The sequence below is a fragment of the Pogona vitticeps genome, chromosome 10, assembly GCF_051106095.1.
Source record: "Pogona vitticeps strain Pit_001003342236 chromosome 10, PviZW2.1, whole genome shotgun sequence".
In the NCBI taxonomy this organism is placed as follows: Eukaryota; Metazoa; Chordata; class Lepidosauria; order Squamata; family Agamidae; genus Pogona; species Pogona vitticeps.
In genome coordinates, this window is record NC_135792.1 from 24,943,064 (window position 1) to 24,962,369 (window position 19,306).

General features: G+C 43.8%; 1 protein-coding gene across 2 annotated transcripts in view; it reads left to right on the forward strand.

Annotated features, from left to right (window-relative positions):
• The window catches only part of GNAO1 (G protein subunit alpha o1), a 137,029-nt gene that overhangs the window by 46,318 nt on the left and 71,405 nt on the right, over positions 1-19,306 (forward strand). The window lies entirely within an intron of this gene.

A 19,306-nucleotide genomic window follows, 5' to 3' on the forward strand; every position in this document is an offset into this window, starting at 1 on the left:
TTCTGGAGATCTCTGTCCTTCTACTGCATAGGGAAAAAGGAATTTTACCAGAAATTCAAAAACCTACAACACTGTCTTACCACTGGCCAGTTTTCTGTTGGCGCTAGCTGACGGAAGACCTTAAAACAGAGGAGTGTCATGGCAGGGTGGAGACTCGAGGTGTGCAGATAAGTGTTTTGGGGGTACAGCTCCTAGAATGATCCAGGAAACTCTGGTGGACACCGATTTGATTCACCAGCTTGAAAGCCACTTCACTTACGACAAGGACTCTAGGTTTTCCCTTTCTGCATATCAGCCTGGATCCATAATTTCTTCCCTAACTGGTTAGAATTGCTCAAAAGGTGTTTTCTTTCCCACATGTCTTTGCCTTTTGTGTGTGTGTGTTTCATTTTGTTTCTTTGGATTTTGCCTCAAATTATTTTCCAAAGTGTCAGGATTGTTTTCCTTAATCAGTCCTCTTTGTATATCCAGCTGGAGTATCCTGGGGTCATTAACGCCACTCCTTGTTATCTGTCCTGCCTTGCTCTCCGAGGCTTGTTTGCATTGAATTCTGAGCTGCTGTTTATATTTATCCGCCCAAGATAAAGGACTTGCTATGTATTATATGATGAAACAACTCGTCAGCGGGCCCCTAATTGCCCAGGGCCAAAGTCTGTTGTTTTCAACTTGCCTCAGCTTCTGGTTAACCCTTTAACCGGGTAAACAAATCACTGATCAAATGGAGATCCCTTGTTTGTAATGAGGGTCTAAATGTGTATTGTTTTATTCATTTGTTTTTGTTCATTGAAAACATGTACATCTTGCGTTTCATCTTTTTCCTCCCAAGGTGGCCTTCCGAAAGGGTTGGGAGGAAATAAAAAAAACATTATTGAAATACAATGCAGTTACTAATTATAAACTTGATAAAATCCACACAAGTTCATAGAGGGAGCAAACTGTTGAGCAGCCTCCCTCAACCTGATGATGCTAAGGGTGTTGGATTACAGTGCGCATCATCCCCCAACCATCATGTAAACCCAAGCCACCTGGAGAGCATCAGGTTGAGGCGATGTTGGTTTCAGCATTCCCTCAACACAGCTGGGGATAATGGGGGTTGTAGTTCATTATACCCTGAGGGCATCAGGTTAGGAAATGTTGACTTCAGCACCCATCACCCATCATCTCTCCTATACAAGAACTCAAAGCATTAGGAAACGTCTGCCACCATCATGAAACAACTACATCTATGAACCAGAAGAAGGGAACAGAAAACCACTTCTGATTATTCTCTACCTAGAAAACTCTAGAAAGGATTGCCATGAATCAGAATTGGCTTGATGTCCCATGAGTAATATTACTGGAATGGGTGACAAGTTCATTTCAGTCTGTTAAGAATTATCATTATTGCTGAAGACATCAACATCGCTGTAGTTTTGCTGAAAGTAAAAACTAAAGAATCTGAAATAATAATCCCACTGGAAGTTTGAGATTGTAATTGTACCTGTGTTAAGCATGGTGACATAACGGGGATTGTTATGATGCCCAGCATCCTACCTAGACTGCTTTCTGCCTCCCGCCAGAGGTACTCATATCACTGCTTGAAGAAGTACCTTGTTTCCCTGAAAATAAGACAGGGTCTTATATTAAACCTGTTAGGGTTTACTTCCAAGGGATGTTTTATTTTATTTTTTTCATATACAATGATCTACATTTATTCAAATACAGTCATGTCCTCTTCTTCTGGTTGCTTCACAATGCTAGAAGGTTTTGCTTAACTGGGGCTTATTTTTTGGGGGGGTAGGGCTTATATTACGAGCATCCTGAAAAATCCTACTAGGGCTTATTTTCAGGTTAGGTCTTATTTTCGGGGAAACAGAGTCATTGTTCCATAAGGAAACCTACCATATCTTTGGGGGAAAAAAACAGTTAAAATCCCATCTTTGAATGATCGCTTGTGATTGTTTCCATTCTCTGCCAGTCCAAGTTAGACAGGAATGACAAATAGATACATGATCAATGGGGAACCCTAGTAAAATGGAATTTGATCCCATTTGTCTGTGCTGTGGTGCACTTTTACGGTGAACGAGGATGGCTTATGAGTTGACATAAGGAGACAGAAAGAAGAAATGGGCATTAAAAATGTGCTTTCTCTTTTTTTGGTCCAGTTGAAGGCTGATCTGCACCCCATCTCTCTCTCCCAAAACAGAAGGCTCAGATAAAGTGAGGATGCCGAACTGGGAAAGGAGATCATTTGAAATCTCTCTCTCTCTCTCTCTCCCTCTCACACACACACACACACACACATACACGTTCCCCTTGCCCCACGATTCCAGCATCTGTGAGAACCCTTTAAGAGGATTAATGAGACTTAATTCGACCAGAGTAATTCATCAGGAGGGCATTATGTAACATTACCCCGAGAATTCGCTCTTTCGTGAACTGCTGAGCGACTGCCAGGACAAGTGATTGCCTTCTTTGGGGACCTGATCGGTTTTTAGGATCGCCAATTCCCCAGTTCCTTTTGTGGGACAATTCCCATCTTGTCCTGTTTTTCCACGGTTCATCACAGGACTGGCTTGACTTCTGACCCCCTCGTAGCCAGTGTCTGTCGCGCACCACTAAGCCAGCTCCGTGGGCTCAACGTGAAACAGAAGGCCTCTCCGACCAGCTCGGATGAGCTTTGAGCCTCTTACAGGGCACCGTTCTCTTGATACTGCAGAGGGAAATGACCAAAGAGTTCTCAAGTGCAAGGAAAGACTGTGCTTTCTTTTTTATTTATTTTTTATTTTTTTAAAAAATATATATTTTAAAAAAATTAAAAAAGCTTTAAAAAGGAAGAAAGTGTGTTTTCTGACCTTCAGATGTTATTGAGCTGAAGCACCTGTTGTTCCAGACAGAATGACCTGGACTGTTGAGGATGATGGAAGTTGTAATCCACGTAGATATATTAAGGCACTCTTCTGTACAGGCTCTAGCTTTCTATCCACTCTTAGTATCACCCTCCTTCTAACCCCACATCTATTCATTTTTAAGTCCATTTTGTCTCATAATATACATTCCTCTTTTTAAAAAAAGGGGGAACATGTAAATGCAGTAGGACACCCTCTTTTTTAAAAAGGGGGGAACATGTAAATACAGTAGGACACCCAAATCCACAGGGCATCGCTTCTAAGCTTTTCCGCAGAAACTGAGATTATAGCAAACATTATTATAAGAGTGAATGCTATACATGTGGTGCTGGAGGAGGCTCTTGAGAGTCCCCTGGACTGCAAGGAGAACAAACCTATCCGTTATGGAGGAAATCAACCCTGAGTGTTCACTGGAAGGACAGATCCTGAAGCTGAGGGTCCAAGACTTTGGCCATCTCATGAGAAGAGAAGACTCCCTGGAAAAGACCCTGATGTTGGGAAAGTGTGAAGGCAAGAGGAGAAGGGGACGCCAGAGGACGAGATGGATGGACAGGGTCATTGAAGTGACCAACATGAAGTTGACCCAACTCTGGGAGGCCGTGGAAGACAGGAGGGCCTGGCGTGCTCTGGTCCATGGGGTCACAAAGAGTCGGACATGACTAAACGACTAAACAACATGCATAGCATGATCTCTGGCTCCCTCTGGTTCTGATAACTTCGTCGCTAAAATATATATATATATGGGGACGGGATTTTTCTTTCAATATTTTTAATACATTCAGACCATGGATAAGCGAGTCAGCGGATACTGATCACATGGATACAGGGGTCCTGCTGTATTTATGCCAATTCTTCGCAAGAGCTCTCTGTTGTGCTGAACCCTATCACACACACACCCCAAAAAAACACCTTGCATAACTCTTAAATTACGAGCTAAACCCTGAAGTGGTTTTATCCCTCCTGTGAAGCTGGAACCACTAGCCTCTGTTCTGTGTCTCTTTTAGGCAACTGGAGCCTCCTGTTATTTATGGCTGATGATCAGGGCCCGTGAAGGGAGCAGGAGGGAGAGGCGTTGGATGTGTCTTATTGTTGATCATGAATGTCAAACAGTGAAGTCTGGAACGGCTGTTCTTTGTGGCTTGTCTTATAGCAACAATGAGTTCTAGGCAACAGGGCCGGCCCAAACATTGGGCAGGGTGAGGGGGAAGCCTTAGGTGCCAGCCATCAGCTGTGGGTCAATGGCCGTTCTTTCTCTTGTGAGGGGCAGAGCTTCATGCGCCCCTCTTCTGCCCCCTCCTAACTGGTCTGCTATACAGTGGAGATGCTCTCTTGTCCTCACGAAGTTTCAACTGCAACCCAATGTGGCCCATCTCTTTGTGCTTATTTTTCCTTGGATCTCCCACTCTTTTATTTCACCAGTGCCGTTCCCATATATTTTCCCCATTTCCCACTGGTACCCCACCTTGTTGTTCTTCTTGGAACCAAACCTGAGAGTGCCTTGAAAACTGCAAGATATGAAGGCAAAACCAGGAGCTATTTACACTCTCTCCATATAGATATAATGCTGAGCTGGGCAGACTTCCAGTTTTTCAGGATTTACTTGTTTCCTGGCGAGAACTTTGAGATCCATCTTTGTGGCCCTGGTATCAGAAACATAATACTAAAGAATTTTTCAGTGCAGGAACGTGGGCCAGATTCCTCATTATCATTGATTCTGGCAGTCTTCACAAAACAAGACACCTTAACAAGGAAATTTCCAAGCCTAGGAGATTCCTCTTTCCACCTAAGAGCAAGGCAAAACTTCTGCAGTGCCTTGTGTCTTTTGCAATTTGTGCCAATATTTTCTCTGTTTTTTCCCCTTGGGGGATCAAAGCTCATAGGAAGAGAGACAGAGAAGGAAAAGGAGAGAAAATGGAAGCATGAGAGGACTGGGTGACTGTAAGGAAAGATAGGAGCAACCCATTCGGTCCTCCAAATTTTGAGACAAGGCAGCAGACACACTAGTTTCTGCGTAAAATGCGCAACTCTGCAAATCTGCACAAAAATGGGGAAAGTTGCACAAAATACTGATTTTGCCACTGCACAAACTGAGTTGAGAGTGCTGAGAAATTCTCATCATCTTCACAAATGCATCATCTTCTTGTCTTTCCAGCTTTTATCACCTCAGCCGGCTTTTTGAGGCAAGGGGTGGGCAGGTAATTTTGTTGCCACCTTTATTAAATAACTGTGCGTTTTGGAATCTGTTGCGGTCTGCTGCAAACATCCTTACCCAGTAAGGATGATGCCACAGATTAGTTGACTTAATGTGCATCTTTTTGCAAATGTGTAAAGAATACGCTAGTTTCCTTTTGTCCAACAATGCTCCACTTACCGGTAAGTGTGTATAGGATCATGGCCTATGGTACGCATGTGGTCTTGTGCATGCAACCTAAAGGAAGTGGAAACATAAATGAAAAGAATAGAACAGCGTCGCAAAGAGAGAGAGAAAGAGAGAGAGAGACCACCCTGAAAGTACAGTACTGCGAGGTTGTGCATAATATCACATGTGTTGGTTTTTAAATATATATATATATAGAGAGAAGGAAAAGGAATTGGGCTTGTTAACCAGTGTGTTTACTAAAGCTCTGGAAAGCTGAAACTAAATGTGAACCCAGAAAAGAGGAGAAAAGCAAAAAACAAACAAACAAAACCCCTAAAAATAACTGCTTTGTTCCTGCAGATTTTTCAAATTGCCTTTTCATAGGGCCTTGAGATTTACTAACCTCTTCTAGTACAAAACAAACGGGATAGAAAAATGCATGATACTATTATACCAATAATATTATATATTATGCATATAGTATATATTATATTAATAATGATATTAATATTATATATCTGATATTATTGCTGCACGGAGGGTTGGAAAAGGGAAACAAAAATGTTACAGGGGGGAAATGGAAATCTTGCATCATCGGTTGGTTCCTGCTTTGGAGAGACTGAATCCATGACTTGAATGGCCTCTTCTTTTTTCTTCCGTCAGAACTCTGGCTGGTTGGGTGGGTGGGGGACAGTGTGTCTTGGCCACATTGTGGAGGATCCCCCAGCACCAGTTCCCTTCATTTTGATGTGCATGGCTCCAGAGATGGGGTCACGAGCTTACGTTGAACCCGTGATTGGATTTGCACTCAACTCAGGTTTATTTTTCAATTGACTTTTCTTGGGACCCACCAGGCTCTCCCTTTTTTCCCCCTGGGGAAATAAGCTTGTTTTTAATAAGGACTCAGGACTTGGGACTTGGGATCATGGATTCAGATCAGAGTCAGACTTGGAAGTCGAACCCAATGACTTGCTGACATCTCTGCCTGGCTCGCATAAAATCATCCATCCTCTTTGGAATGGGTGGATGTGTTTACATCCATCCATGTCAGTCCTCTGCTCAGTCCTTACTCCGTTCCATTCTGTCAGCACCTCGGTCGACATGTTTATGAGCACAGAAATTCGTATTGATTTTCATAAGCCTCTTGGAGTCTTGCACGTAACCTTGAGTGTGTTTTCGTACACAGTGTCCCCTAATATCTTTCTGTGCACTTTTACGAGCCAAGGACTGTGCTGCAAAATTTGAAGACGCGTGCCGTCCAAAGGATAAATGTGTTCCAACCCGCAAATTAGTCGAGGAAGTGGAATTGCTGAACAATTTGCTCCAAATAAAAACCTCCCACTTCCTCATTTCTCCTGTGCCTTGCTAAGAAGAGCTTGGTATATGGCTCATGCCACTAAGAACTGCACATGAGTGACTGTTAAGATTACAGTGGGACCCTAGCAAGAGTCGATTTGGGTGGGTCTCCAGAGAGGCAGTCAAATATTGCTATGATTAGGAATCTTAGAATAAATCCAGCTGGCCATGTTTCAATTATATTGTGATGGAGCAAATGGCCTTTTCTTAGGAGTTGCTTTTGGTTCCTGGTAGCCAGCCGTGAACCCCATGTGAGCTTGATGCCTTGCTCAAAATTCACATTAATCCATGCAGCATCTTGTTTAAAATTCACAAGCTACTAGTCCTTAGGGTTCTTGAAATTAAATAGGAGGCGATGGGTTGACTGCCGTACCCCGAAACGTTTTGACCACCAAATTTTGTTCCTCTAGAGCAGTGGTTCACAATTTTTTTTTGAGTTGTGACCCCCTTTAATAATAGCCAAATAACTTGTGACACACACACACACACACACACACACACACACACAGACAGACACACACACCATATTTACATAAAAATGCATTTTAATGGGGTAAAGTCATCCCTTCTCAGAAAGTAGAGGCTTCTTTTCCCCCCCAAAGGACCTGTTTCTCATACATACACATACACACCAACTTTAATAATCGACTCTGAAAGGCCAAGAAAGAAATTATTTAACACCTATAAGGTGACCTGTGACACACACAGACACACCCAGAAAACAGTTTGTGACACACACCCCTTGGAGGGGTCACAATTCCCAGGTTGGAAAACACTGCTCTAGAAGCTTCCAGAATACTCCTTTTTATTTCTTACTGGCAGAAAAAAAAATACAGGATGGCCCTTCCGAGGACTGGAACCAACAGACCAGTCATTGGAGTTCCTTTTGAAAGCAAATAAAGCTGGGCTTCAGAGGACCTTCCTCTTGCAATAGCCTTCCTTTGATCCATGGGTGCTGTGCTAATTCTGCTGGCAAAAGCCATGTACAGATGAGAAGAGTTAAGGGCGCTGGGCATGAGCTGGCGATTAATGGCCGTCTAGGAAGAGGTGATAGCTGCAGATAATCCAGGAGGTTTTATCTGATTAAAGACTGTTTTGCTAAGATTATTATTAAGCCAACATTCGGCTCTAACAGAAAACATCCCCTCTCTTTTGATGTGGAGGAATGAGAGTTTTTATTTTATCAGCTTAACTTAGTAGGGGGCAGGAGAAAAGTAGAAAAGCATTTTGAGAAGGGTGTCGTTGGCATGCCACGGGGGAAGACGCTGGACGAGGGGTTGCTAGCCGCTCATTTCCAAAATTCCAGTCCTTTCAGAGATCTAGAGGTTGGGAAATGAGTTGGAAGGAGTTATGTCTTTATCTCTTGAACACCCTGGAAATGTTACTCTGTGGACTACAAGTCCCATAATGCCCCTCCAATAACATGGCCCTTGGCCTTGCTGCTTGGGAGATCCTGGTAGCTGTCACACAGAATTCCCGGGTACTTACTGTCAAGAAGAGGTCCAGACAGGGGTGTCACTGAGTAACTTGATGATAGGAGGAGGTTCTGGGCTCTGCAGTTCAAACAAAAATACCTCCGGTCTTTGCAAAATCCTATCAATCTACGAGTCCAAATGGGTTTGGTTAGAGACAGCCTGGGGTTGTGGCTTTCAGCAGTTTAAAGTGTTTAAGACTGTGGCTCTAGCCACAATTACTTGGGAATAAGCAAACACTGTAGTTGGTCAGAGGTGTGTCTGTGCAGATGCACGGATACAGAATAGCTCCTGAGTTTTGTTAACTTTAGGAAGTGATCTCTCTATATGTCCACCCCAGAACATTATAGATAGGGCTTTTATTAGTCACCAGGCACTTATCAACCTGTGAAGGATATGGTCTAGATTCCTGGAGTTTACATAGGAATCTATTTGGGAATTGTAAATCATTGCAAAGATTTCCTGAGACTTATTGGGCCACCAGCTACCTGCCAGCCCAAACATTTGCTAAGTGTCAAATTCATGCCAGTCCTCAAGGTATCCATGAACTTCATTCCATCAGGCTTGAGAATCTGAGCCATTGGGACTTGTTTGTAAAGTGTCAGACCTGGAATGAAAAATTTCAGTGTAGAGGGTTCCACTTGGGTATGTCAGCCACCATAGAATAATTACAATAATTGAGTTGGAAGGGGTCTATAAGGCCATAGAGTCCAATCCCCTGCAGGAGTCCAAATCCAAGCAAATCTGACCGAGAGTTGTCTTAATATTCTCTCGAAGGCCTCCAGCGTTGGAGCCCTCACCACCTCCCGAGGTTATGGGTTCCATTGTCATACTGCTCTAACAGTTAAGAAGCTTTTCCTGATTTTCAGCCTAAATCTGGCTTCCTGTAATTTGAGCCCATTATTATGTGTCCTGCATTCTGGGATGGTGGAGAACAGATCCTGCCCCTCACCAAGAGATAGCCGTCATTCTTTAGCCACAGATCATGCTTAAACTTCAATCTATTGATTGTATAGATTTTGAGGGGTACGTCTTAGAGTTTTTCTGCTCTGTTGGTGTTTTCTGCAAGTTTTAGTATTCTTCTGATCATGGTGAACTCACCGCCTTGTTTCTAAGCAGGTAACCAGTTTTGCCTACCATTCCATTGGCATTCCTGAGCTAATTTTCCTGTTAGAGTGGTATGATTCTCCTTCTGCATATATCATGGCTTGGTCTGGGCAATTCTCCAAATGCTGGCTTATTTTCTAGCAAGGTTTCTAATGCTACTCTGGAGGGGGAAGGCTGACGTTTTTAATAAATGACAATACTACTGTTTCTGTATCATGATTAAAAGGAAATGGGGTTGATTGTATAATGAACAAGATGCTTCTAGGGCTGGATGCAACCTGTGAATCACCAGCCCTGATATTCTGTGTCTACTCTGTGTAATAGTGTTGCACACCAAAGAAGGGACCAATGCATTTAAAATGGAGAGCCATTTTCACTTGGATTGTTTGAGATTTCTCTGGTTTATTCTGTGGCCTTCTATAGTAGTTGAAGAAGAGGATAAGACAAAATCCAAACAGGAAACATTTCTTTATATATTTGCTACAGCTACCAGAATCGATTATGCGAGCTGTTAGGGAGCTGAAGTCAAAAAATGTAACTTTTCAAAACTCGGAGACAAATAAAATATTAGTCTGTAAATCCATATGGCTGGACAGCTCAGTAGTTCAGGTTTCTGTCTGGAGAGGCAAAGGTTGAGAGTTCAGATCCTCCACTTGGCCTCTTGTGAGTAGAGCCAGCCTGGGTGGCCTTGGGCCAGCTGTATGATCTCAGAAGTGCCTCCAGAAGAAAAGAATGGGAAACCACTTCTGAGTATTCCCTATTTAGAAAACCCTGGAAAGTGCGGACATAATTCAGAATTGACTTGATGGCACACAGTTATTGTTATTGTTATAGTTGTCCTTGCCGTTATCATTATCATTACGTCGTTCTCAGGCTTGACATCTTTGAGCATTTCTCATTGGTAAAAGTCTAGCACCACCTTCTCCAAGTTGGTCACTTCCTGTTAGTAGGAACGTCCATTCCCATGATCCCCCATCACTGATCCTTTTCACTGCGGCCAGAAAGAGTCATATTGTAAAACCTCTGTCTCAAGGCTTGGGAAAGACGGTCTTGCGACTGTTCTCCTAAATGGACATTCATTCATCTCTTGCAGAAACGAGGTGTTCTTTACATCTGTGTGTTTGGGGTTGGGTGCAACTCTCTCTGCATTTGTCCAGTGGAGTTTTCATGGGCTGTTGTTTATTTATTTTATTTATTTATTCAATTTATATGTTGAGGTTGGTGTTGTTTCAAGGACACCTCCCTGGTTGTTTTGTGCTTGAACAAGCAACTTCCCAAAATATGCGCCATTGCTGAATTATATTTGTGGGGGGTCACCTTCTCAGAGGACAGTCCTTATGCTAAGAGGTGTGAATTTCACGATATTTTTAGGGTGTGATTTGCCTCTTAATTGGAAAACAAGTGCACTTCACCATCTTAGTGTTTTATGCTTAACCATCAGAGTCTGCCGGCTTAACCACCTGTTAATGATTGCTGCTTTCTCTTTCCCATTTCATTTTCCATGTTGTGCAGTATTTATTTGGTTTTCAAGCCTTTGGAATGTGTGCACTTCCCTCTTTTTTTTTTTAAAGTAGCATAGCGCTGTAGTGACATTACTTTGGATGGACGGATGGCAGTGTCTCTGCTGTCTGAAACCCACGCCCGCCCACAAAGGCAATATTTAATATGACAGAGGTGTTCACATTGCCTGGAGAGATTCATAAAGAATCAATTATACCAGCATGTCAAATTAAAACACCCCACCAGCTTCTTACAAAAAAACCCTCACTTTGTGGCCAAAAAAAGAGCAGGCTTCATATAATCACGATTTTTAAAATCAACTTTAAGTTCACAAAACCTAACTCAAAAAGTATCAGTGTAACCACACCCTATCTATCTATCTATCTATCTATCTATCTATCTATCTATCTATCTATCTATCTATCTATCTATCTATCTATCTATCTATCTATCTATCTATCTATCTATCTATCTATCTATCTATCTATCTATCTATCTATCTATCTATCTATCTATCTATCTATCTATCTATCTATCTATCTATCTATCTATCTATCTATACCCCGCCCATCTAGACCAAAGTATGCAAGAGATTTAAAGATGGTAAGATTTTACAGTTGCAACCCCTGAATGAGTTTCCACAGCTGAGCAGGGATTTGAACCCAGGTCTCCTGAGTCCTAGTTGAACATAATCCACTCCACCACTCTGGCTGTTTCCAGAATTAACATGGTGTTGTTTCAGAACCTCAGGAGGGCCACTGAGAAATTGCTAACCCTCCCAAAAATGGTGAAGAATATTCTGAGACAGTTTTGGAAAAAATGATCCTCTTTTCCTCAGGCAAAGTTTGAGCAAAAATGCTACGTCCAGAAATGATCTCAGAATCCTTTGTAGGAATTAACGCCTGTGTCATCCATGTTGTCTCCATCCATTTTTTCCTCAGCCCCACTTTTCTTCAATACCTGTCAGCTCTTGGACCGAGATACTCCTTCCCACATCCTAACGTCCTTTTAAAGTAACACCAACCAATCAACACTGGAGTTTTTACAAACTCGCATGCTATCTATAGTAGGCATAGCATGGAGGGACCTTTCTGTCAATCTATTCAGAAATAACAAATAATTTATTCCCACCCTCTGAATTCAAAGAGAGCCCTGTAGTTTTACTTCCACTGCATTAAAAAAAAGGGAATTTTACCAGAAATTCAAAACTCTGGTGGGGTCATTTCCACATTTTTCTAACTTGAGAAGTGTTCCTACTCTGCCAAGTGTTTGTGAAATGAAGATTTTTTAAAAATATATATCTTTGTTTGTCCTGAGAAAGTAGCTTTGAGAGGGAAGCAGGTGGGGAGTCTGAGGTGTTTATTCCTGCTAAAAGCATGTGAGTTGTTCAAAAACACTTGCCATGGTTGACATTGCATCAGACATCTGATGTAACATCAAGGGACTGGGGGTGTGTGCTGTGGTAAGCTTTGAAATGACATACACTTCTCCGTTCTATTCGTCTGCTTGCTTGCTTGCTTGTTTATCTTAACTTTCTGCCAAAAACAAAACAAAAAACAAACCAAAAAATAGCCAGGACAGCTAAGAAGAAGAAACACAGATTAAAACAAAATCTTGGGAAGAAAAAAGGAAAGCACACAAACGAGAATTTTTAAAAAACACAGAAAAGACAGCTACCCCACCCCGCAAAAGAACAGAATAACACCTCATACGTCAATAACCTGCTGGGCATCAGAACAAGGCCAGGAAAAAGGAGCAAAGCTACTTTCCCTTAGCAGGGCGGTCCAACATTACCAAGCAATTCGCCCTTTTGTCCTTCCACCATATCTCCCTCCCTCCACCACTGATGTTCTAGACCAATGGTCCCCAACCTTGGGCCTCCAGATGTTCTTGGACTGCAACTCCCAGAAGCCTTCACCACCACCTCTGCTGGCCAGGATTTCTGGGAGTTGAAGTTCAAGAACATCTGGTGGTCCAAGGTTGGGGACCACTGTTTTAGACTAGTGCTTCCCAGATGTTCTGGGACTACAGCTCCTGGAAATCCTGGCCAGCACAGCTAGGGGCGAAGGCTTCTGGGAGTTTTAGTCCAAGAACATCTGGGATGCCAAGGTTGGGAACCATTGATCAAGGATAAGAAACCGGTGCCCCTCCATATCTGGTCGGTCCCTGCTCCCATCAGCTCCAGTGAGCATACCCAAAGATTGTAGGAATTGTTCTCTCGCAACATCTGGAGAACCTCTTGCCATCGGTCATATATCGTGCCAGTGGGGGTTGCTGGCTGTGAGTCCACTCCAGCTTTTATTCTGCAATTTAGATGCCGAACCTTGCCCCTAAAATAGATTCAGCACCTTGGACAGCTTCTGTAAATTTTGAACTGTGATGAAAAGGTGCCTCAGCTGAACATGTTCATGGCGCTTCCCTGTTGAGGAGCCCTGATCGGGTAGAGCTTCTGATCGCAGAGGTGTGATAAGCAAATCCAAGTGTGCACTCTGACAAAGGACTCTTCTGATCTTGGTACTGAATGTCTAACGGTCTGGTTGACATCCAGGCAGACCCGGGGGGGGGGGGGGAGAGAAACACTCCCTGCTTTCCACAGTGGCTAGAGTGACACACTAGGACTCAGGAGACTTGGGTTCGAATCTGGGGAGACCCCTCCTTAAATTTCCCAAGGACCCTTGAAAGCCCTACCAGCATTTCTATATATTGCATGTGACTGGATGGTGCAAACAGCAGAACAGACACAGATTGGAAAGCACTGCAGTGATTGACTCACTACACTTAGAAGTCCATTTTAAAATCTAAATTTAAGTGTGTTTTTTAAACTGGTTCCATCACCCCCATGGTGATCTCCTCTCCCCCCGCCCAGCAGTATTAAAATCCAGCTTTCTGCATTATGTGAGTCAGCTCTTGATTTGAATGCTTCCAAAAATTCAGAAATGATCTTTCTAAGGGTCAGTTGTGTGAACTCTGAGAGGGAAAAAAAATAAAAACAAGACAGCTGGGTCCCTTTCGCCATTTATATCACAGCCATTAACAAAGGGGCCAGGATCAGAACAGAGCTAATGGGGGCAGGAAGGTCGGAACAGAGCACATTGGGAGACAATGGGATCACAGCTGAGTCTCTCCACCCTCTGATAGAAATATTCTGGACGATCAGCCGATATAATAACAGGCAGGGAGTGGCAGGAACAGCGCTTAGCCCTTGAAGCATTCTTGACTGTGAGCCCAACAAATGCAGATGAAGCTGTTGCTTGGTTTGATTACAACTCCAAGATTCATTTCATTTAAACACTGCCAAGTTGGGCAGCTGGCAAATAATTGAATATTTGCATTTCTTGAAACTCTGCACTGGGTGTTTCAAATCTTGTAAGAAATGCAGGCTCCCATCTCATCACCTCTTTTCTCCCAACAGCATAAAGTTTCTCCTGCCCTGCAGCAAGCTCTTCCCTTCTGAGTTTTTAGTTCCATCACCACAAATGTACTGTCTCATCATTATCTGAGGGAGGCTTTGCCTTGAGCAAGTGGGATATTTGTGGCCAGTCCGTGCCATCACAGATGTTCAAGCCCCTTATTAGGAGGAGACTTGCAGAGAGATAAGCGCTGCTTTGTAGCTTACCATATCAACAAGCTTGTAAAAATATATAGATATTTTACTTGGGACTTGCCATATCAAAGTACTTCATTCAAGAAGGACTACAGCTGAGGTTGGGGAAGAGTAGCAGTGACAGGCCACACAAGAGAGGTGGTTGTGGGATAGAAAGCAGGTCTGCTGCTTATCTTATTCCCTCCCTAAATAAAACTTTCTGTGTCTGTCTGTCTGTCTGACTCTCTCTCTCTCTCTCATGCACAGAAGAGAGAGATGGAGATGTTATTTATGGAGAAGGAAGTGGTTAAACCTCCCTTCCCTAAAGGTTTCACCCACACTGCAAGAGTGTAGTAGGCAACTGTGCTCATCCATGTGCTCTGGAAGTCAACAAATCAGTCATCTTCATCTGTCCTCCTAGAGTAGGTCTTTTGTAAAGCTAACGGCTCCCAATTGCCCATTCACAACCCAGCCACCACCCATTCAAAACTTTGCATTGTTCATAATAATATAATATGAAGGCTATGTGAATATTTTGAGGATTGCAGGGAAACCTATGTGGTACCAGGAAGCCAAAAGGAAACTGAAACGTGGCCTAAATCAAAGAGTCCTAGCATTTTAACTCAGCGGTTGTAGTCCAAAAAAGGCAAATTTCCAAGTTTTTGGTGGTAGGAATCTTCACTTCTGACCTACACACATACCAGCACCCACCAGTGAAGGCCTGGTGGCTCTGGTTGCACAGAGGCAATAAAAAGCTGCTCAGGGTTTTAGTCCAAACTTTACAGAAGCTGTTGGAAGTGCTGAACCGAGGTGGGGCAGGGTTCAGGACCCTGGAGAGCGCCTGTGAGGTTTGGACTACGACCTAGAAGAGAGTCATCTCCCACTCACCCCATCATCCCCGGGGTTACCAGTCTGTACTTCTACCCACACCGACACAAACATATATGCACCGTTTGCTAATATTTCTAGGTGTGTTTCCAACTCTCTCAGTGCTGTGGGCTTTTTGGTAAACGGGAGCGCTTGCTGGGTTGGATCACAAGGCAGTGAAAAACAATTCAAAACATAGGCAGTCGTCTGGAGACTAAATACCAGGAGTCATTTATTTTAACACCTAAACAGCCTTAAGATTTGCAGTCCCAATAAATTCCAACAGACACAGAGAACAGGAGCCAAACACCGAACCGGGTATAACTGCATCCATGCATCAGCCGGCAGGAATGTGTCACCCTGCCACCTCCCCCTTGTCTCACGCTTATGGTTTTCTGCGGTTGCAGCCGATTTGAGGGGAAGGAGGCTCTTCATACTTGAGATCCTTTTGAAATGTTTAGTGTACTGAATGTGTCCCATTAGCTATTCTATCAGGCCGTTCCTCATTTATAGCAAAGGACTACCGAGGGGGAAAACTCTCTCCCCGCCCCAGTTATGGTGCATGAGAGGAGTGGAAGAGGGGGTGGCACCCGGGGGGGAACAAGATCAGGAGTTCCCGGGTGAGCCTCCTGCCTCTACCCGAAATGGTCCACTGAACTTTCAGCTTGAGCTTCCATTGGGGATAAGCATGCCAATCGATCTTAGAGGGTTGCCAGAAGAATGACTTGAAACACGTTGAGCATCTCCTGTGCTCCACCAACGCATCATTCTTGAGCTGGATCTGAGGCATACTCAGAGAGGGATTGTAAAATCAGAGCAGCCCTGTTCCAATATTGTAACGGGAAACCGTGTGGGGCTCAAACTATGTTAGGGACACAGAGACGAAAGGAATTCTCGCAGACGCCCAACAACCTAGAAGCCACTGAACACGTGAAGACCTGGAGAGGTAGCTGTGCGCATGTTTTGTGCTTAACACCGCGCATGTGATCAGCGCTGCCCTTCCCACAAGGCCCATAAGTGTGTTCAGGTGAACAGGCACCTAAGAGGTCCCTCTTCAGAAAGTCAGGATCCATGCACCAACATCTCAGTAGGAAGCACCCTGGGCCCATGACGTAGGTGTGCACCTCCATCCTCACCACATTTAACTGAACTGCTGGATAGCTCAGTGGGTTAGGTCTCTGGCTGCGGAGCCCAGAGGTTAGCAGTTCAATTCCCTAGTGGTTCTCCTTGACAGGGCTCCATGATCCATAGCGTTCCTTCCAGCTCTGCCATTCTAAGATTCTACCTAGAAAGCTACATGAATGGTTGGAAGGCCCTGAAAAGCAGAAAGTCCTGCTTGGAGCATTGAAGGGAAGTGGAATGATATTTTTCCTCCCTTTTTCCTTCTTTCTTCTCTTTTCTTTTGCTGGGGGTGGGGAATACATTCCCCAGGGGGACATGAGGGGGCTCATTGACAGCCTGGTGGTGCTAATAACCTAGCGTTGCTCTGCTGGTGGAGAAGAACCGAAAAGGCCTTACAGCGCCCATGACAATGTCATAGTCACCACCTGGATAGCTCAGTGAGCTGGGTACCTGTCTGTAGAGCCAGGTTTTGGGAGTTTGATTCCCGACAGTGCCTCCAAACGAACCAGGCTGTGTAGCCTTGGGGAAACTGCACTGTCCGAGGGCACACACACGCACACACCCAGAAGAAGGGACTTCTGCATGATCTGTACCTAGAAAGCCCTGGAAAGGGGCACCATGAGGCAAAACCAATTTGGCAGTATGTAATTATTATTATTATCATTATCCTGCAGTGCCCTGGGAGTTGTAGTAAGCAAAACCCTGCTGCTTTGCTAGGAGGTGTGTGCCTGTTTGAATGTGGGTGGGTGTCCTCCTGCCATCAAACCTCGCTCATGGATCCATCTGTTTTGCTCAAGACGTCCCACAGGCTGAGGCACCCCCTGCGGTTTGTGCCAACATGTGACAGCCTTCGGCACTATGTTAACTTCTTCCCGTAAGAGAAAATGGATGGTGAATCATCGCAGCGCAGCGCATTGCCACCTGAGGCTTTGCCTGAGCGAAAATGTGCAGAAAAGATGGAGAAAGATCAAGATGAATACTCACTGAACTCTTGAAGTGTGTTTTGGCCAGAGGACGGAAGGCAGCCAGCCTTGTTGGCCAGCTCCAAGCAGGACTGTCTCCCACTGTTCCCTGGGGTGAATCGCCCTCCCCTTTCCGTCTCTCAGCACCATGTTGATCCCCTACCCTCAGAAAGCCAGTGTGAGGACAAGACACCTTGTTCAGACTCTGACTTTTAAGGAAGCAAGAGAGCTTGGTGTTCCTCCCTTCTGGACCACAACTGCCAGAATACTCAGAACTGGTTTACCATTTCTTTCTTGGGGGAGGGGGTGTGCTCTGATACTGTGCAGCTTGTCCAAAGCCACACAAGCTGACTTTCTCCCCCAGGAATCAATGTGGGGAATCCAACAACCCAACAATCCAAGAACTAAGCAGCCAGATGCTTAAACCATTGAGCTATCCAGCCAGCTTCAATACTACTACTACTACTACTACTACTACTACTACTACTAATAATAATAATAATAATAATAATAATGATGATGATGATGATGATGATGATGATGATGATGATGATGATGATGATGATGTGCCGTAAGGTCAATTCTGACTTACAGCAGTCCTTTTCAGGGTTCACCAGGCAGAGAGTACTCAGACGTGGTTGACCCTTCCCTTCTTCTAGGGTTGACCTGGGACTGTGCAGCTTGCCCAAGGCCACCCAGGTTGGCTCTTCTCTCAGGAGGCACCGAGGGGAATCGAACTTGCAACCTATGGCTAAACCACTAAGCTATCTTGCCAGCCCCTAATAACTCAGCCTGTCTCTAAATAATCAGAACAGAGACAGCTGCATAATTTTATCTCTTTTTAATACCTCGGCTTCCCTCCTTTTCTCTTCCTCCATTGTTTCCCCCATCTTAAAATTTAGATCGTACTGTTCTTTGGGCTAGGATTTCCCCTTTCGTCTTCAGTAAAGTGCCATGCACACACATCGTAAATATCCACAACCCATCCTGTACTTTTTCCAAAGGATCATGGAAACTCCCACATGAGGTGGGCCTATGTTATTCTCATCAAAATGACAGCTTCCCAGGGGTCATGTCAAAGGTGAGATTTCCACTCCCACGATTTTGCACAGAATTTACCTTATGTGGGACAAAACGAAACTACACAAAGAATTGCAGAATGTCCAGAATCCTATTGCCAACGTATGTCTGCATAAGAAAATCACTGAAATCTTGTGGGCAAATAGCCATTAATGAGCTGCAGGCTGCGTGTGCAATCAACATGTTAATAAACAGCAGTTTGCCCCCAAGACTTATGCTAGGTCCCTTACACTATAGCATAAACCAGCAGTAGGATTCCAGCCAACAGCTTCAGGTTACGAAAATCTGTCGTAAAAACAACGAAAAGCGGAATTTATAAAACCTAGCAGTTTGCTGACCTATTTTGCCTGGTTTCGAAAACTAGATTTTAAAAACACTGCAACCTTCTGAACTGTTTTAATATTGCGCCCTTCCACAGACACTAAAATTAAATACAGTGGTTCCACGAAAAATGTTGTCTTGTGAAAACATCGTCTTGCGAAACGCGGTTCCCCATTGGAATGCATTGAAATCTATTTAATGCATTCCAATGGGGAAAAATCGTCGTCTTGCAAAAATCATCCATAGAAAACACCATCTTGGGAAGTGCCACAGCAATTGCAAAAAAACAATCGTCTTGCAGAGTAATCGTCCCGTGAGGCAATCTTCTTGCGAGGCACCACTGTAGAAGGTAAACGTCAGATACCAGAATTCTCCTTTAGCTTTTTGATAAAATCTATAGGAAAGCAACATAGGCCTATGACTGATGTGGAATGGTGTTTGTAACTTTTTCAAGATAACTTCCCTTGTTTGCTGATGTAACTGTAACTGAAATTACTTTCGCAGTCCAGGCATGGCTTCACTGAATGATGGAGGGAAACCATATGGTCCAAACAATGCTTTGCAACAAATTAATTTGGGTGGGTGGGTGGGGCTTGGAATCGTAGCTATAATTGATTTCTATTGAGAAGGATCGTTCTAAACTCTTCTGACCTCACAATCAATTTCTTTTCCTCTTTTTTTTTTTTTTT